General features: G+C 40.3%; 1 protein-coding gene across 4 annotated transcripts in view; it reads left to right on the forward strand.

Moving 5' to 3' along the window:
* Positions 1-19,095, forward strand: part of Frmpd4 (FERM and PDZ domain containing 4) — a 965,131-nt gene that overhangs the window by 155,194 nt on the left and 790,842 nt on the right. The window lies entirely within an intron of this gene.

Genomic DNA, 19,095 nt, shown 5'->3' on the forward strand with positions numbered 1-19,095 from the left:
TCTTATAAGGCAGAAGGCAAATCTGAATGGGAGATTACAGAGACATAGGCACAGGAAGCAATTTGCAAATGGAACACACCAGTTTCCCAACTGAACACCTCTTCATGAAATGATGAGACCATCTGTGCAGGCCGGGGCTGGCTGGGTCTACATTTAGGAGCCCATCAGCCTTATTCTGAGAGTGACAAGATGAAATTTCCCTTGTCTACACCCTCCTACCTCTCCCCCATGCACACAAATAGAGAGAGGCAGACAGATAGGCAGGCAGACAGACAGAGACAGAGAGGGAGGGAGGGAAGGAGGGAGAGGGGAAGGGAAGGAAGAAGAGAAGGAAGGAAAACTTTTCGGTGCTTTCCATTCTCCTTTGAGAAAAATAACTCAGTTTGCCATTACATAGGCCCAGGCTCTAGAAATGTGTTCTCAGGGTTATGCTTATATACTATCTCTGATTCATTTTTTAAAATTGCATTCAGTTGTTAAACTATTAATTAATTTACCATTTGTGGCATGTGTGTATGTATGTGCTAGAGTGACAGAGAGAGGGTGGGGTGGGAGTCGGGAGGTAAGAGAACAACATTCAGAAGCTGTTTTGTTTTTTCTTCCACCATGAGTTTCAGAGATCAAAGTCAGATTATCAGGCCTGCACAGCAAGCACTTTTACCTGATTTTTAATCTTGTTGCCTAGTTATGGTTTTATTTTGTTTTGTTTTTGAGACAGGCCCTAGTCAGGCCTCAAGCTCAATATGTAGCTGAGGATATCCCTGAATCTGCCATCCTTCAACCTCTATCTCCAGAGTGCATTACAGGCATATACTGCCACTCTCAGTTTATGTGATGCTGGAGATGGAATCCAGGGTTTCATGGGTGCATAACTGAGCACTCCACAACTGAGCTGCAAGTCCTGCCCATCAGGTGCTCTGGTGATAATTAAAACAGCATACATTATTAGATTCATATTTACTGGGCTCTTTTTGCTGTTTCAATTCCACCTTTCTCTGCTCCAACACATGAAGTCTTTTCTGTAGATTTTGATATAAATTTGGAATACTCCCCCTGCCTCAATTAATTGTGTCATACAGTATAGGGCTGCAAAAATGTCTGTGAAGATTCTGAGATAAGATGACACAAAAGGCAAATAAATGTATGTGGACAGTTACTTTTAGATAGCTCTAGACTAGTGACTAGAATTATGCAAGAGAAATGAAGATAAAGTCCAACACAACTCTAATAAAGGGCAGCTTGAATATGAGCATGCAGAAGAAATGCATGCCAATATGATAATAGAATGGAGATTAGTGTTTTGCACCCTGAGTCATTCCTGCCCATTCCTCCTGCCCACAGTAGCTGCCTAGACTATGTTCTTCTTGCCTAGACATTATTCTGTTTCTTCTGAAATTGGTTCCTACTATTCAAGATGCAGCTGAGGCATCGCCCATTCATGGAAGGGCTTCCAAATCCCTCATACAAGATTCTGCATCCTTTCTCAATGTAACTACGGCACTCTCTGGCTGGTTTCCCTACCCTCTTACTGCGTGTCTCCCACCTGTGAGCTTCTTCCTGTGTCAGCCTCCTGAGGGCTGGGATTACAGACGTTAGCCAATAGAAAGCCTATAGACTGACTTATAGCAATAGAACTTCCCTTGGACATAATAGAAATTGTTTACTCATTGGGTACATTTTAACCTGCTGATGGGAATCTATTTATGTCTTTATTTTGTTCAGTGCGTGTATGAATATTCACACAGTTACCTTTAGAAATATCAAAGTGACTGATTAGAAGGAGCTGTTTGTGTCTCTGGCAATGGATTATGTAATAAGGAGTGAATTCCTATCTCATTTGTCTCAAAGCAGAAGAAATAGGGTGGATTCCATTCCTAAGAAAAGACAGGTGGATGGGTCTGTCAGTATACACAGTGCTCCTTGGTACAGTGTTTGTCACTGAGTGAGCAGGTATTTATATTAGCTAAGGTTAGCAGTGCTAGCGGCTATGACAAAGACCAAGAGATAGTCACATCAATTATTTGCTCCGTATCATCCCTTTAAAGGTGGACTGAGTTGGAAGCGCGGGAGTTTCAATTGCCTTTTTTGATGATTTACTTGACAATCACACAGAAGCCTAATTGAAAATACAGGAAAGTGATAAATGATAGATAGTTTAAATTAAGGAGGAAGTCTAGTAGCCAAAGAAGAGACTATATAAATGACCATATACTGCGTAGATACTTTATGAGAATTGATTAATATTGATTTAGGAAAACAAAGAAGCTACTACCACACCCTCCAACCAGAGTGCCTGAAACAAAGAAACAGGCAATGTTATGAGGGTTGGGGAATCAAATCCCCAGATTCTTGAGCTAGTAAAGTCATTATATTTAGTATATTTTTCTGTTTGGAATTCTTGACTCATAAGAAGTTTACTGGAAACACTTGACCTTCAAAACTGACAGGTTTTTAATTGTTGTAATTGAATGAAACTATTGGAAAGTGCCCCTGTAAGTGAATTCTTTAGAATGGCCATTGAATTAATAAGTTCATCATCTTTTTCTCAGAGATTATTGGTTTTGAATAAAGATTGACTTTCCATCTTTCACAGACTACAACTCAGGCCCAGGCTTTCGGAAAAGATGAGCTAGGGCAGAGCAAAGATGTAATGATGTCTGTATATAACCAGACTAGGAATTAGATAATAATAACTGTGGCTCATCCTCTTCCCGAGAGCCTACAATGTATCCACCAGTGCACAATGCTTTGTCTGAAACACAGGAATGGGCGTTTCCTTGGAGGCCGGTTCTCATAAGGCCAAAAGCAAGACTCAAAATGTGACCGCAGAGCATTGGACTTCCTTTTCACTGAACTCCATTGAGCATTTATTATCCAAATTCGAGACAATGAAAGACGCATTTTAATTAACTTTCGGTCTCTCCAGTGAGTTCTTGAACCCCTCACTTCTGTTCACACAGCTCGGATGATCTACAGGAACAATAGTCTGCCTGCTTCTGCTCGCACAGCTATGGGAAATCAGTTGTTTTCCAAGGCTTGTTCAGAGGCACGCAATTTTGATAGTGTGTCAGGTCAGCTATTCCAAGAAATGTGGGGACATTGCTCCTAGAGATGTGTTTCTAAACAAAGTATGATGTCAGTGAAGGCTTTAAAACAAGCATGTGATGGAGAAGCCAAATCGAGTGCAGCTATACTTTTTTCTCATCTGTTGTATGTATTTCCTAAGTTTAGATCTAACTTTCTGGCCTTTACTTGTGTTCATCGTCCCATTTCCCAGAAGGGGCACATGACATCCTTTAGGTCCTCAATGTGAAACAAGTTGTGAAAGTCCCTTGGTAACTGCAGTCCTTCCCTGTTACAGTTAACTCATACATCAGACCATTATTAAGCAGTGATTAAATATCTCATAATTTTGGGCATGGAGGGTGTGAAGGTAAGTCTTGCATTCCTAAATTTGTCAAGTCAAGGGAAACAGTGTTTGATGAGCCCGCAGACTAACTGATATATGCTAACTAGACCTCATAGAGTAGACATGCATTGTGATCATTTAGGAATCTGTCCGTCATAGCCCCAGGCCCTAGGAAAATATCAGGTGGTGCTTCAATAAAGTGAGAAGACACTGAGGAAGTATTCACCAACTGTTTTAGAAGCTACTTTGGCATTAAGTCCTGCCCACTCCAGAAACTCAGTCTCAAAGTCCAAACTGTAATGACCCAGGGCAGTAGTATGGGACTCAATCAGTCTTGCTTTTTCTACTGTTCCAGCCTGAGGTACTGGAACATAATGAGAGTCCAGAGGATGCACTTGGAGTGCTACCTCGGTGGGTTTCTTTATCTGTTTGAAGTCTTGATTTCTTTATCTATAACATAGGGATGTAATAGGATTAATAGAGACAATCAGAGAATTAGGCAGAGTGACATATTGCACCTTACTGTGCTCCTTGCATGGAAGCACCCATTAATTAAATGCACTTGGGTAAGTATATATTAGGGTTATGCTGAAAAGTTGCTATTTTCCATTCCCATTTGTCACCCAGTTTCTTTCACCAGTTCCTTTTGTTGTGCCTTAAAAGAAATCTACCCATCATTCACCCAAATGGATATCATTAATATGAAATGCACCATTTTTTCATTACACTTTATCTCAGGCTGCAGACAACTGATTGTATGGGGGTATTGTAGTCACACAGGTTTCTAACATAATTAGCTCAGTGGAGCTTCACGTCATGAATCTCCCACCCTCCCATCTCTCTAACTCTTCAAGGGCAAGCTGAGCCAGGGTAGGCTTTTTCTTGCCTTCCTTCAGCTGCTCTCTACTTGTAATACAGATTATATAATGGAATTACTTGCTGAGTGTTCTAAGGCTATCCCTGAGCCACATCTTCAGCTATACAACCAATCTCAGCCTGTTCTAGAGATTGCTGGGTGTGGTGGTACAACTCCAGCACTTGGGAGGCTAGGGCAAAAGGATAACAGGTTTCCAGCCCCTCCTTGGGTAGAAATGAGACCCTATCTCAAAAGAGTGGCGAGTTGAATGTTCAACAGCACCCCTAACTGTGGCTCTTTGTCAGTGTTAGCTGCTGGGAAAGGCAGACGTTCTCTCTAAGAAAACTTATCCCCTGGTTAAGCTGCCCTTGCTACACTGAAAGACCTCACCTTCAACAATATTTGTGAAGCACAAATTGAAGGACTGAAAAAGAAAACACAAGGACCCAAATCGAGGTAGAGTAGGGGAATGGATCTGGAGAGAGTCAAAGTACAGGGAATAATATTTGTAAAACTCTCAAAGCACCGATGAAAGTTTTACAAGAAGTTTCAGAGACTGAAGTACTCTTGTAAAACAGAGTTCTATTATGTCTTGACCAAATGGAGGATATTTACCTTGGGTCCATGTTTGCTCATCTATTTCATGCACAACTGCTAACCTAAAGCCATAGAATTCTGATTGAGCTAGTGCTTAGGGCTTGCTCGGTCATTGTAGAATATGCAAGTAGTGGTTCCTTTTGTGTGGACATACAAAAATAATATACTTGACAATTTGCAACATGGCCTCTGACTAGCAATTCTACATTCATCTCAATGCAACACGCATGATACTTGTGGTAACCTTCAGACTCAATCTAGCCCACACTCAAGTGTCTATCAACACCTTACCAAATTAGGCCCCTCCAATCGTAATATTGCTTAACTGCTTGATATCAGCCCACAGCAAATGGAACAAGCAGAAATAGGTGAGGTGTTGAGTTTCTGGTTTTGTTTTTAAGCTTTAACTTCACCTTGTCTTTTTCTCCTCTGTCTACATGGATGTTTTAGTGTGTTCTGTCATTGACAGGAAGGAAAATGTTATATCCAGGACAGGCCTGTACTACGGTTAGGTGCTACTCCATCCTGAGTGCATAAACCATGCCATTTTGGCCAACAATGTGTCTAGCTGCTTCCTTACATTGCCTGGATTCTTCTTGTTTTATTGATGTTTTCAATTTTGTTTCAATTCTCCCTACCTCCTTCCCTCTCTTTCTCTATGTCTCAGTCTCTGTCTCTCTGTCTCTGTCTCTGTCTCTGTCTCTGTCTCTCTCTCTCTCTCTCTCTGTTTCTGTGGGTGTATGAGTGAGAGAAGTGTTTACCTCTGCATGATAGATCCTTTTGTAGCATCCCGACATGGATGCTGTGAACTGAACTTGGGTTCTTTGCAAGAACAGCATGTGTGCACTCTGAACTGCTGGGCTGTCTCTAGGCCCTGGTTTGGATTTTTATTATACCACATATAAATTTGATTGTAGTTTTCCTTGTTTGGTTGTTTGGTTGGCTTTTGAAAGTATATCTTACTATGTGGCCTAGGGTGGTCTAATTCCAAAGTTAAAATGATCCTCCTGTCTCAAACTCCTGAGTGCTTGGAACTTCAGGGGCACACCACCATACACAGATCATGATCATTTTCTGAAATCTTAAATATATTTTCAATGACTTGGGTACAATTGAATTTAGTGGCTAATCTGTGAACTTGTCAAGTGTTATTGATTAGCATTTGACATTGAGAAATTTTATAAATACCTAACTGATGCACGAAACATGCCCTATTTTATTTATTTTCCATTTTATTTTCTCATCATGTAGCTCCAACTGGACTGAAATTCATTCTGTAGACCAGTATGTATTTAAACTCACAAAAATCTTCCTGCTTCTGCCTGCCAAGTGCTGGGATTGCAGCCACCTGCTGCCACATCCAGCTCATTTTATATTTTAAAGTGAGTCCTGAGTAAACGAAAGCTCTTTCTATTTTATTCATTTTCTTCTATCCACCTTAACTGGGAGTGGGGGCCTCTCTCAATATAGAATGTTCAGAAGTCATCTGGATAGCTGGTAAAACTCACAATCTGTAAGGTTCAGGAAAGAGGTCAGAAGAGGGGCCAGAAAGAATGTAAGAACCAGAAGACAGAGAGGAGGATTACAAAATCGAATCTCCTGGGCAGACCTTGCAACAATCTTGTTGTCCTAGCAGCTTTGGATGCAGACAGTGGGTCTGTAAGAGTGAGCTCATCAGCATTCAGGTGTGAATGGAGGAGGGCCTCTGGAGACTCTACCCCTCACTGCTGAAATGTTTGCTACTGATAGATTCACCGAGCAGAGCAAACATTGCCTTCAGTTGGGTACCCATCAATGAAGATATTAGCCTTTCAATCTGGTAGTTACACTGATGGCCTGGTTAAACCAAATGGATCACAGAACAAAACTAAAAGTCATGAAACAGGGTATGGAGCTGGAATAAATGAAGTGTATGTTTGTGTGTGGAGGGAGTATGATATGAATGGGAAAGAGATATGGAAAAAGTAGGGCAAAAGTTATCATATATTCATACCTATCTATATATGATCACACACACATATACCCACTTCATGCATGGAATTGTCAACAGAATTAATCAATAAACAACTCCACCTTTGGGGCTAAAGACAAAGCTCAGTGATTAAGAGCACTGACTCTTCTTGCAGAGGACCCAGGTCCAGTTCCAAGCACCCACAACGGCAGCTCATACCTTCTATAACTCCAGTCCCAGGATATCAGATGCTTTCTTTCAGCCTTTGTGAGTACTGCATGAACATGGTGCACAGACATGCAGGCAGGCAAATTACCTGTACACATAATTTAAAGCAACAGCAGCCAAATCTCCACATCTTCAGACTTAGTAGTTTTGAGATGGTACCCAAGAACCTTCATTTCACATGTACTTCCCAGACATGCTGATGTTGCTGGTTCATGGGCCACACAAATATTTCATTTTATCTTCGTGAGTTACCTTCAAACTTCAGCTTGACCATTACTTAGGAACCCCTGTGACCAGGGTTGAGTGGGATTCATCTGCTTGTGTTTTTCTTTCAAGTCTCCACCAAGTCAATTTCATTCCAATGTTGCTTTTAATCCTTAAGCACCTGGAGATGCGAAGTACTCTGTAGAATTTTACTGCCCTAGTTTTTACCCTGATGAATCATCTTTCCACAGACATGTGAGCCCTTACCAAATGCATTATGTCATCCTTCTGAGCTCTGCAGAGACAACTGATATGCCTTTGGGTCCCACAAGAGTTGATGGCTCCATGTGTCCCTTGTGCAGTGACTCTGACCTGGGAGGGTTTCCAGGAATGTGACAGATAACCCTGTCCCTCTTGCTGGCTAGGAAAAAGGTGGGATTGTGATTCTGTCTCCTCACAGGCTGCCACATACAAAAGTAGGATTTATTTTTAGAGAAGAAATCATTAGTCATTAGTCTCTCCAAAGGTTCTTCCCCCAACCCTTGGGTAAAATGTAAGAACCCAATTCTTTATAAGAAAATTTTCAGGTTGCTAGAATAAATGGTAAAATGATTATAGCCTTTGTACAATGAGGCCTTTTTCCCAGACAAAGGCAAATTTTCCATAGCAGTGCTTGCCTCAAGCGCCTGGTCCTCATATCTAAATCAACTTTATCTTTCATAACTTATTAGAGAATTCCCCAATTCTCTTGATTTTTTTCTCTGGCTCCTTCAAACCTAGGATTTAAAAACTAATTTTATCATACACTGAACATTTGCCCTTTAAGCCTATTATAAAAATCTCATAATGGAATTTGATTCTTAGCAAAATAGTCCTCCAGGTTAGCTATGTACAAATTCCTACAAAATAGAATACTATGTACACATATTATATACATGTAATATATATGTACATATATGCATATGATACCAAAAAGAAAACAAGATTTCTATGATATCTTTAAATTCCAAGTTATTTTGTTTTGTTTTTAAAGATGCTTGTGTCACCTTGAGCTAAATACATGGAGTGGTAAATGGTTTTACTGCCAGACAAGTCACAAAAAGTTGCTAAATTAAATTGTATTTGTAAATGTGTGGTGGGAAATGTCATCATTTAGAAGCTCATCAAAAATTCATCATCACCTGGTGGCTGAGACGGCACAGCCATCCCTCAGGAGACAGAATGCATTTCACTACATCCATCTATCCTGCCCCAGCAGTAGCATTTTTGTTTTATAATTGAACCTTGTCCAAAGAGACTGAGATCATCAACCTTAGAAGAAGCAGAAGGCTTTAGAAAAGTATACAAGAAGGCCAAAGGCAAGAAATTCTAAAGTATAGCCCCAAGAGTTTCAGTGATCTTAAGACCAAGACCCATCATTTTGAGGTATCCAGTACACCATCTCTGCTGTACTGAGTTGGCCAAGGAGACAGAGAAGAGACAGTATATGAGGCTTGGATTAGTGCTCCCTTTTCCATTTAAAATGATACAAATGAAGATGGACACAAATCCTTCGGCATATCTCCCATGAGAAGGTGATGTCCCGTGTCCCTCACTTGAATCTGAGTGTTGATTGGGATGTCTCACACATTAGAAATGATGGATGATGAGTCACGTGGGGTGATGTGCACCTGCAGTCTCAGTTGTTTGGAAGTCTGGAGTAGCATGATCCCAAGTTTGAGGCTAGCCAGGCCCAGTCTATATACTTGGATCTCCTCCCTCCCTCCCTCTCTCCCTCCCTCCTTCCCTCCCTCCCTCCCTCCATCCCTCCCTCCCTCACACCCTCCCTCCCGTTCTCTCTGTTATACAAGCACACATACACACACATCTAAGACTACATTGTTTTTGTTCTAGACCATAAAAGGTCAAAGACCCGTGTCCTTAGAAACTCCTGTCACTAGGAGCTCTCATTATTATCACCTAAACTTGGCATTATGAGGAAGTCTCAACAGCTTTCTGTGAAGGTCCACATCAGGAGAAACTGAAATTAGATCACAAGTAGCACCAACTTGTCAGCCATATGAATAAGCTATATTGGAACCAAGTGCCCTGCTGACACTGACCCTGTCCACTTTTCAGATACAGAAGAAACGTAAATGATGGCTACTCATTTAAGCTAAGCTTGGAAGTCATTTTTCATGTGGCAACAATACTGAGAATAATTAACATCCTCCCTTTGTGGTCACACAGCAGCTCCTCTAGTTTTATATGGGAACACCATTTGCAACAGCCTTGCAGACACTGTCCTTCCAGAAGTTCCCAAGCTAGATTGACCTTGGTTGTGACTGTCAGTGCTTTTCCTTGACAGAAACCACCATCCAAGCTGCTCTCCATCCCTTCCTTCCACTCTTGCTCATATTTCACTCATCATTGTCATTGAGACAGGGTCTCATTCTGTAGCCCCAGGCTGGCTTGGAGCTTACTATGCATCCCAACTTGTTCTAGTCCCAAAGTTTTGAGGATCCCCCTACTTCAGCCTCTAGATTACAGAAAGATGCTGCCACAACTACCTCAGAGCTCACTGATTAGCAAGTTAGTGTGTTTTAAGAGCAACAGACAATGTGAGTTCTATCTTGCTGCAAGTCATCATACAAGCAAAAATTGTTTTCATCAATACTAAAATCTCAGTCCTCTAGCTCTTCCTGTAAGAGACATAAGTATATTTTTAAGACACAGCTAAAAATCTGTGATAGTGTTTGTTTCCATCAGGGTCTTGCTGAATATCCCCTGATTGGCCTAGAAGTTACTATGTAGCTCAGGCCAACCTTGAACATGATCAGTTTGCTTCTGACTTCCTGGTACTGGAATGGCTGGTGCTCCCATGGCTAACATGTGCTGTTGTTAAACTCTGAGTAGGGATTGATGACAGTCAGCTAGGAGTAAAGACTGACCTGTAAGAATTGCTTTACCCTCAGCAATTCTTGTAGGGAAAAAGGAAACTGCTATGCAGAAGGAAATGGGAAATGGGGACAGGATCAGAAATACATTTAGATGGGCCATATTTTCCTGGCTTAGGCTGTTTTGAGTCACACCTGGGCCAATGCTGAATCATGGCTGCAACTAGGACTGGCATTCCTTCTACCTGCTGGAACAGTGGGGCTTTGTGACAAGTATTGTTGTGGCGCTGTCTATGAATTAATATGTTTGTTGTTTGTATGCTGAACTATGCATTGGAAAAATGATGCATAGTGAATAAAAGACTATTGGCTAAGGTCACTAGCAATGTATGGTGTTACCAGAATTCAGAAGTTTGTCCCTAGTTTTGACTTATATCAAGACTATAGGCACAGAGTCTCGTGGAGTCCAGTTTGAGTTCACAACAGATTTTTTTTTGAGATAGACTCTTATTTAGCCCAGGCTGACATAGAGCTCACCATGAAGCCAAGAGTGGTCTTGAGCTTCTTGTCCTTCTCCCTCCATGTCCTGAGTGCTAACATTACAGGTGTAATGTATTGTGCCAGTTTATGTGGTGCTGGGTATTGAATGCAGAGCATAGCTCATGATGTGTGAGCTTTCTGCCAACTAAACTACATCTCCAGCCTCTGCAGAATACTTCTAAGCATTGTCACATGTCACGCACCATAGGGACTTCACTAAGAAGTGCTGTGTTTGTCTTATTTTAGGTACAATTTCATCTTCAATAGATTATATGTACCTTTATAGGCTTCCCAAAGTCATCAGAAGAAGATAGAGTATTACTAAGCAAACACAAAAGTCAAATTGCAAAAGAAAGTATAAGGAAAATGCATTGCTCTATATGATAAGAATTAAGATATAGTGGATGGAGAGTGACTTCAGCATTAATGGACACATACATACACACACAAACACACACACATACACCTGCATGCATGCACATACACACATATGTGATATATATGAAATTGTCACTCACTTTCCAGCTAGTCCAGTGGCCTTACCTCCAGAGGCAGATTCCTGAATGGCAGAGTAGATGATTGTGGTCAATACCCAATTTACTGTGCTGAGCCAGGAAACTAGGTCACATCTATATTAGATATGTGCTACCATACAACTGAAATTCTAATAGCCCTTATCCTAGTAGCTTGGAAAAACAGTAATTTTTTGCTTAAAAAATACTTAGATGCAGATGTTTTTTGTCTCTAAACATTTCCTGGATTCACGCAGAGAGCTGGATGCATACTTCATGGTATTTGTTTGGCCAATAGGCTAGCCTCCAGCTAGAGAACCACCTGCTTCTGTTGAAACCTTTCATTTGCTTTAAATTGCATGCATAATTTAAACTGACTGTAACACCTTAAAGAGCCTTGAAAATGAATCTATTCCTTCTCACTGGGCAGAAATAAGTAGCCTCTCTGTAATTGTAAAGAACGTGACCCATTTCAGTAGATCTTAAGTGTTCTCACATACACAGAAATGAAAATAGTAACTAGGTGAGTGGATGGCCATGTTAATTAGTTTGATTATGGTGATTATTTCACAGCACATGCTATATACAAACATCAAGGTTTATGCCTTAAATATATACCACTTTTTACTTGTCAGTTACTGTTTGGTAAAGCTAAACAAAACAAGTCAAATAAAAAAAAACCTGAACCATTTCAGAGAAACAAGTATTTTGAAAAACTTCATTTGTGTGTCAAGAACAGGTAGTTACTTAATATAATCGAAAAAAGGACTTCAGATATTGTAGTATAGTATTTAATATAGTTAGATGAAGTTATATAACTTTTACATAAGTTATAAAATTGATGTCTATATTCTCCCCAACTCTGATTTTCGCCTATTTCATATCAGCTGTGTAAATAATCAGTAAACTAATAAATGACTCCTAACTTCAAGGCAACACCATTTTGGGGCGGGGGTTGGTTTTCTTTTTCTTGAGACAGGGTTTTTTTCTGTGTAGCTCTGGCTATCCTGGAACTCGTTCTGTAGACCAGGCTGACCTCGAACTCACAGAGATCTGCCTGCCTCTGCCTCCCAAGTGCTGGGATTAAACATGGGTCACAAGATGTTAAGCAAGAGAGAGACCAACTCCCTTTGTATAAAGGACAAACCGAAGTCATGAAGTGTGACCAGTGTGAAAAATTTAAATTGCAGTTGTAGTATATGTGAATAAAATCCACCCCTCCACCTTAGGAGCGTGATGTTCCTTGTAAGTCTTTGTAACACTTAATTAAAGTTTTAAAGTTATTTTTTGCATCACTTTTAAATTTACAGATTTTTTTTTACTTTTAAAAAGGATTTGTTTACTTTAAATTGTATGTGTTTTTGTGTGTGCGCGCGCGTGTGTGTGTAAGTACACATGAGTGTAGTACCCTCTGAGACAAGTAAAGCGTAGAGAATCCCCCAGGATTATGGAATAATTGTGAGCAACCATGTGGGTGCTGGGAACCCAACCAGGGTCCTCTGTAAGAGCAGCGAGTGTTTTTTTTTTTTTTTACTGATGACTCATTTCTCTAGCCACATAATAAAACTGTTTTTAATTCCTGGCTCTTATAAAAAATAGTTAGACTGCTATTAAACATCCCTTGTCTGGGCAATGAAAACTAATTTACTGGTTACATATGTGTAATTTATTCTGGTTTTCATTGGCATCTTTGTTCAAGTGAAAGAACAGAGCACAGCGTAGAAAGGCAGAATGAGGTAGTACTAAGTTGAAGCCAGTAGACTGATTACACAATTTTGTGATTTTGTATCTCCTTATTAGTAGTGTGGCCATAGGCAAGCCTCTTCTAACACTTCAGTTTCTAAGGGTATAGAATGTTGGTAGTGACATTTGCTTATTCTATGCTGCGAAGTAGCTTGATAAATAAATGAGAAATTGGTTGTAATTCTGTCTACAAATAGAAAACTGACATGCTTGGGCAAATATTAGCATTAAATCTCTATAAGTGTAAGATCTAATTGAAATATTTATGATGCTACTGTCATATGTAGGGCACTATTCCAGGCTTTTTGAAGACTTAAATGAATAAATCAGGAATATGCATGTTGCTCAGTGGTGGAGTGCTTGCTTAGCATGTGCAAGCCCCTTGTTTCCATCCCCAGCATCACAAAGTAAATGAATAAATAAATCAGACACAGTTCTGTAGCATATTCGAGAAGCTCATGGTAATGCAGGCTCAACAAATATTTTCTGTGCAGACATAGCTAAGAAATACATTAACTTGGATGATCAGTTTGTCTCTGTCGTTTCTATTCAACCCTGCCACTGTAAAATAAAAGCAGCCATTATGACAATATGTAAAATTATGGACATGACTATTTTCCAATCAAGCAAGAAAAGGTATAGGAACAGAAATATGGAGAAGGTATTTAAGAAAGAACAATTCGTTGAGCAAATGTGAGGATTGAGTTGGAAGCAAGAAATTATTGCAGTAGACTGAAGCAAGGAAAACACTTTATGGTTGCTTAAACATTTCCTTTGTCCTTGCCCCAACCTTGTGGCGAGTGTTGAGTTGGAATTGCCAGGAAAGCATTTCATCTAGGTTTCGTTACAACACCTATACATATTTCTATGTTGTAGACACCCTTTAGATTTATCTAAGGGTGTGCTGGACTTGTGATCACTCCCAGGAGTGCTTTGTCTTTCTTCATATCCCTCACTGATGGATGAAGAGCATGTAGTTTGGATATTTGCGAGACAAAACTATGAGGAGGCATATTTGATTCAGTGTGGGAACAGATGCTCTATAACTACACTGTTCAACCCCGTAGTCGCTATGTGATCCTCATGTGATTATGTACATTTTCATCACATTTCAAATTTCATGATTCAGCAACACTTGCCACTTTTCACATTTTCAGTCTGCACTGAGTAGCCTCTCTATTGAGCAGTACATAACAGAATCATTCAAATTTCACAAAAGTTCTGTTGGACTGTAGTGCTCTTAAGAGAAAGGAAGTCACAGAACCTGAAAACACAGGCTCCAAGTCGGGCTAGAGAATTGGGTAACAGTTCAGATGTTTAATAACTGTGCATCCAGTAATCTGTACTTTACTGTTGAAATACTGCTTTTGTCATCTGTAACATGTGGTAAAAGCAGGACACACCTTACAGGTTGCATTGTTCTGGGGAATTGGAATGACACATAAATATAAAACATTGCTTTCATTTCATTGGTACCATTCTGTACCTTAAGGCAATTTCCATGTTTGCTTCTATATACAAAATCCTGTCATTTGCAAATAGCTATCATTTTGTTTCTTCTTTTGCTCTCAGAATGCCCTTTATTTTGTTTTCTTTCTAAATTGTCCTGGCTAGTTCTTCTGGTACAGTGGTGCATACATACGTTAAAGACAAAATCTGTCTTGCTTCTGGTCTTGGGTGGGAAGCTGCCAGTCTTTCACCATTAAGTCTAATAGTCACTGTGGGTCCTCAGCTGTCTTTTATTAAGTTGAGGACAGCTGTCCTTCTGTTTTGAGTATGTTGCTGTCACTATGTTTAATCATGAAATTGTGTTGTCTTTGTTTCAATTTGTTAAGCTTTTCAAAAAATCACCTTTCCTTATCTCTTCACTTATTTGCCTCTTACCTCCTTATTGTTTTGAAAACAAGCTATGTGACTAGTTGTGCCTACCATTTCCTAAAGTATCTCCCTTTCCTGGCAACCAGAAAGATCAGACACAGTACTTTATATACATGATGCTGTCGTTATGATACCCACATTATGGCTACTACTAAAGAAGCAGTGCAGAGCTCACATCTTACTGCAGATAAACATCATCTCTTGGGAGAAAAACCTTATAACCATTAGTGTTCATAACTTATTAATATGACATGGGAATAAATGGTATTTTTAGTATTTTTATTATTACTTATTTATGTGTACATGACTGGGTATGAGGAGGTGAGAGGGGTATTTGATCTCCTGGAGTTGGAATTAGAGGTGGATGTGAGCTGCCTGACATGGGTGTTGGGTATTGAACTCAAGTCCTCTTTAAGAACAATATAAGTTCATATTGGCTGAACCATCTCTCCAGCATCCAAAGAATACATAGTTTTAAAAAGATGTAAATTGATATGCTCTCCTGCTATAGGGAAGAAGACAGAAAGGCCAAAAGGAAGAAGAGAAGATGGAAAACAGAAAGGGAAGACTCTCTGTAATGTGTATTCTTTTCCACAATCCTGGTCCCAGAGCCTCATCAGTCCCAAATGAACACACAGGAGACTATATTAATTTTGAAGCTGTTGGCCTTTTGCTTAGTTTATCTGCTAGCTCTGACTTAATTATTAACCCATAACTGCTAATCTGAATATTTCCACATGGTTTTCTCTTACTGGAGAAAGGGTCCGGACCTCTTACACCTCTGGTGTCCTACATTGTGACTGACTGTGCCTATGTTTCCCAGAATCCTCCTCGACTCCTAGTCCCACCTATCCTGCTTCCCTATTGGCCAACAGTGCTTAATTAATCAACCAGTAGGACAACATATACACGGAAGGACTTTCCCCATCAAATCTCTACCTCAGTAAATAGCATAAACAAAGATACAGTAGAAATTGTATAAAATCATCACGAACTAGTAAGTGATGACATTGAGTTGGTGTATACAAATGAGTACAGCACCTTTTCTAGTTTGAATAAGTAATGGATAGTTCCTAGCTGTCTTCTCATAGCACTTGCAGTTGTTACAAGACCTATAATATCATTGTTCAGAGTTGTCTTGTGGTTAAGGAGGGGCACTGAATAATCTGTTTCATTCTAATGAAATTGTCCATGGATACAACCAAAACTTTGCTCTCTATTTCTTCAAAAGCAACAATTGAACAGTGTATTCCAGTGCAGTCCTCTGTTGTATTTCCACCATTCCCTTGCTTTCTGAGGCATCATCAATCCTTTGACATTTAGGGCCAAGGATGGACTTAGGTGTCTGCGGGAGATTCTGGTTTCTCTCACAGAGAACGTGGTAAGCATCACCCTAGGGCCTATATATAGATTATTGCTCCTTGTATCTAGGTAGTTTCCTGCTTCCTGTGATGTAGCTACCATGCCAGTTTACTGACTCAAAATATTTCCTTAACCTCTGGTGATGCTGGTCCCAGCTCCTTATACCCTGTGATTGTGGCTGGAGAGCAGCTTTGCTTCACTGTCCATTTCTTCTTTCAGAGACATGTAGCATTTTCCAGCTCTCTCTGCTACCCTTTATCTCTTTTTCTGGATGTCCTGGAGCATGCTATGTAGACCAAAGTGGTCTTGAACTCACAGGTGAGTCACCATGGTGGTGCTGAGAACTGATGCCAGGTTTTCTGCTATAACCAATGTGCTTTGAACTACAGAGCCACCTCTTGAGCTCTTCAGTTTCATTTCATAGCAAGGCATACTGAGATCACTGGCTCATAGAACTCTGAGATAGTAATAGACAGTTTTAAAGTCACTTGAGAGTAATGTGTTATGTGGTACAAGTATAGCTGGTTAGTACAAAAGCGCTTTCCACAGAAACATGAGGAAATCAGCTCACTCTTCAGGTCACACATGAAAAACCACTGTGGACTGGTGGGTAGTGTTCTTGTAATCCCAGTACTGGGGCAGCAGAGACAGGAGGATCCCCAGATATGCCTTGCTAGCTAGTCTAGCCTAATAAGTGAGCTTCGGGGCAGTACCAAACCCTGTCTCAAAGGAGGACAGTTCCAAAATTAATCACTGGCCTTCAAACACAGCCACACAAATATGGGTACACACACAAAAACACACATCCACACACAGAGAGAAAAAAGGGTAGGATGAAAGACATTTCATTGAAGCTGGCTGCCCCTGGCTCTATCCCATGGAGACAACTTCCTATTTTTCCTAAACACTAGATCATCTTAATGGTGTCAGCTAAGAACGTCACGACCCTCATTAGTCAACTCTACAGGATCTGCCTTGTTGGATTTATAGTCGCCACTCAGATGTGTCCCTGGTGTACTCCCTGCTGAGAATTTTTATTTTCTTTTTATCCCTTTTTAAAGAGAGTTTCACTGTGTAGCCCTGGCTGTCCTGGAACTCAGACTCTAGACCAGGCTAGCATTGAACACATAGATCAACATGCCTCTGCCTACTAAGTGTTGGAATTAATAGAGTGTGTCACCACCGCCCCTTCTTTTCCTGCATCATTTAATTCAGGTATGTTGTCATTGAATGTCTCCAGATTTGTATTTATACAGTTCTCCAACTTGTCAGAAGTATTTTAACTGCCGCTCTGAGTTTCAACCATATATCCTATGTAGTTTCTAAATTCGTTGCCTGCATCACAGAGACAGCATCATGGTGTACTGAAGACCAACTCTTGTGGACTCAACACTACAGTGCATATGTTAGGACCCCTCATTTAATGTGCTTCAAATTGGGCATATTATTTAACCCATATCTACATGTTGTTATTGGCAAAATTGTTTAAATTTATCGAAGTGTTACTAGATACAGATCTCGTTTTCTTTTAGAAGACCACATCCCAGGAATGAAGAGGTATCTGTCCATACTATTTTCTCGTAAAGGATGATGGCTCCAGAGCTGGCAATGTAGGAACAGCCAGGCCTTAGTATGTCACTGACAGTATGCAACAAGAAACAGAGGTTGTGGGTAGGGGGCTACCTGGAGAGATAACTCAGTTATTAAGAGTACTTGATGCACTTTCAGAAGCCCCAAGTTCAGTTAGTACCCACATCAGGTGGCCCACAGCTATCTGTAATTCCAGTTCCGAGGGATCCCACACTGCTAGCCCTTTAAGTTACCTACGTTCATTCACACATACCCACCTACATACATATAATTATAAGTAATAAAAATAAATGTTGGAAAAGGGAGGAAAGAAGCAGAGCGAGATATTCTTCAGGCTCTCTTTGCTCCAACATGAAGAACCACTCTCCCTTCCCTCTGACCTATGGTATTCATCATAATGTTCTAAACTAACTTTCACAGAATGTAGACTTTATAAAGTCAGGGTAACTCTCTTTCTCCTAGTAGTTACAGGTTGGCACTCAGTTTACTATGCAGCCCAGGATGACCTCAAACTCACGACACTTTTCTTGCTTCAGACTTTCAAGGCAGGGATCACACCTAGCTTATACGTAATACATTCTGGCTGTTGTATGAGTTTGAAAGCTCCCTTCCACAAGCTAGAAGAATTGATTGAGTCTTCCCTAAGTGCAAGTACAGAAGTAAACAAGTTATTGTAGAAAGTGAGCTATACAGCAAAACTCAGTATTCTTTCCTCAGAATTCTCATTTGTTTATTTTATGGGTAGGGGTGTTTTGTACCCTATGTACAATACCTGTATTGCCATTGTTCTCAACCTTCCTAATGTTGTGACCCTTTAGTACAATTCATCAGGTTGTGATGATTCCCATAAAATTATTTTGTTGCTGCTTCATACCTTTAATTTTGCTACTGTTATGAATCATATTGTAAATATCTGATATTAAGGATATCTGATATTTGACCCCCTGAAAGGGTCATTTGGCCCCCCAAAGGGTCACAAGCCACAGCTTGAAAAGCCACTGACATAGACCAAGATGGCCTAGAAATCACAATGATTCATCTGCCTCTGCCTCCTGAGTGCTGGGATTTAAAGTATGTGATGCCATGCTCAGCCCTTTGGGGCTATTTTATATCTAAGTCATAACCTAGCCTGTACAAGGATCTGGGCTTTATTCACAACATCAAAATGAAGCAAGTTAATAAATTTTGTAATAACTCAGGCCAGAAAGATGGCTCAGTATATAAGAGCTCCTACTTCTCAAGGATCTGAGTTCAGTGCCTGTGACCTGTGTCAGAGGTATATGATGAGCTGGAACTCAGACCTCAAGTGGACATGACACCCTGTTCTGAACTCCACATGTTGCACATAC

Source organism: Mesocricetus auratus, unplaced genomic scaffold (assembly GCF_017639785.1).
Source record: "Mesocricetus auratus isolate SY011 unplaced genomic scaffold, BCM_Maur_2.0 Super-Scaffold_100003, whole genome shotgun sequence".
NCBI lineage: Eukaryota > Metazoa > Chordata > Mammalia > Rodentia > Cricetidae > Mesocricetus > Mesocricetus auratus.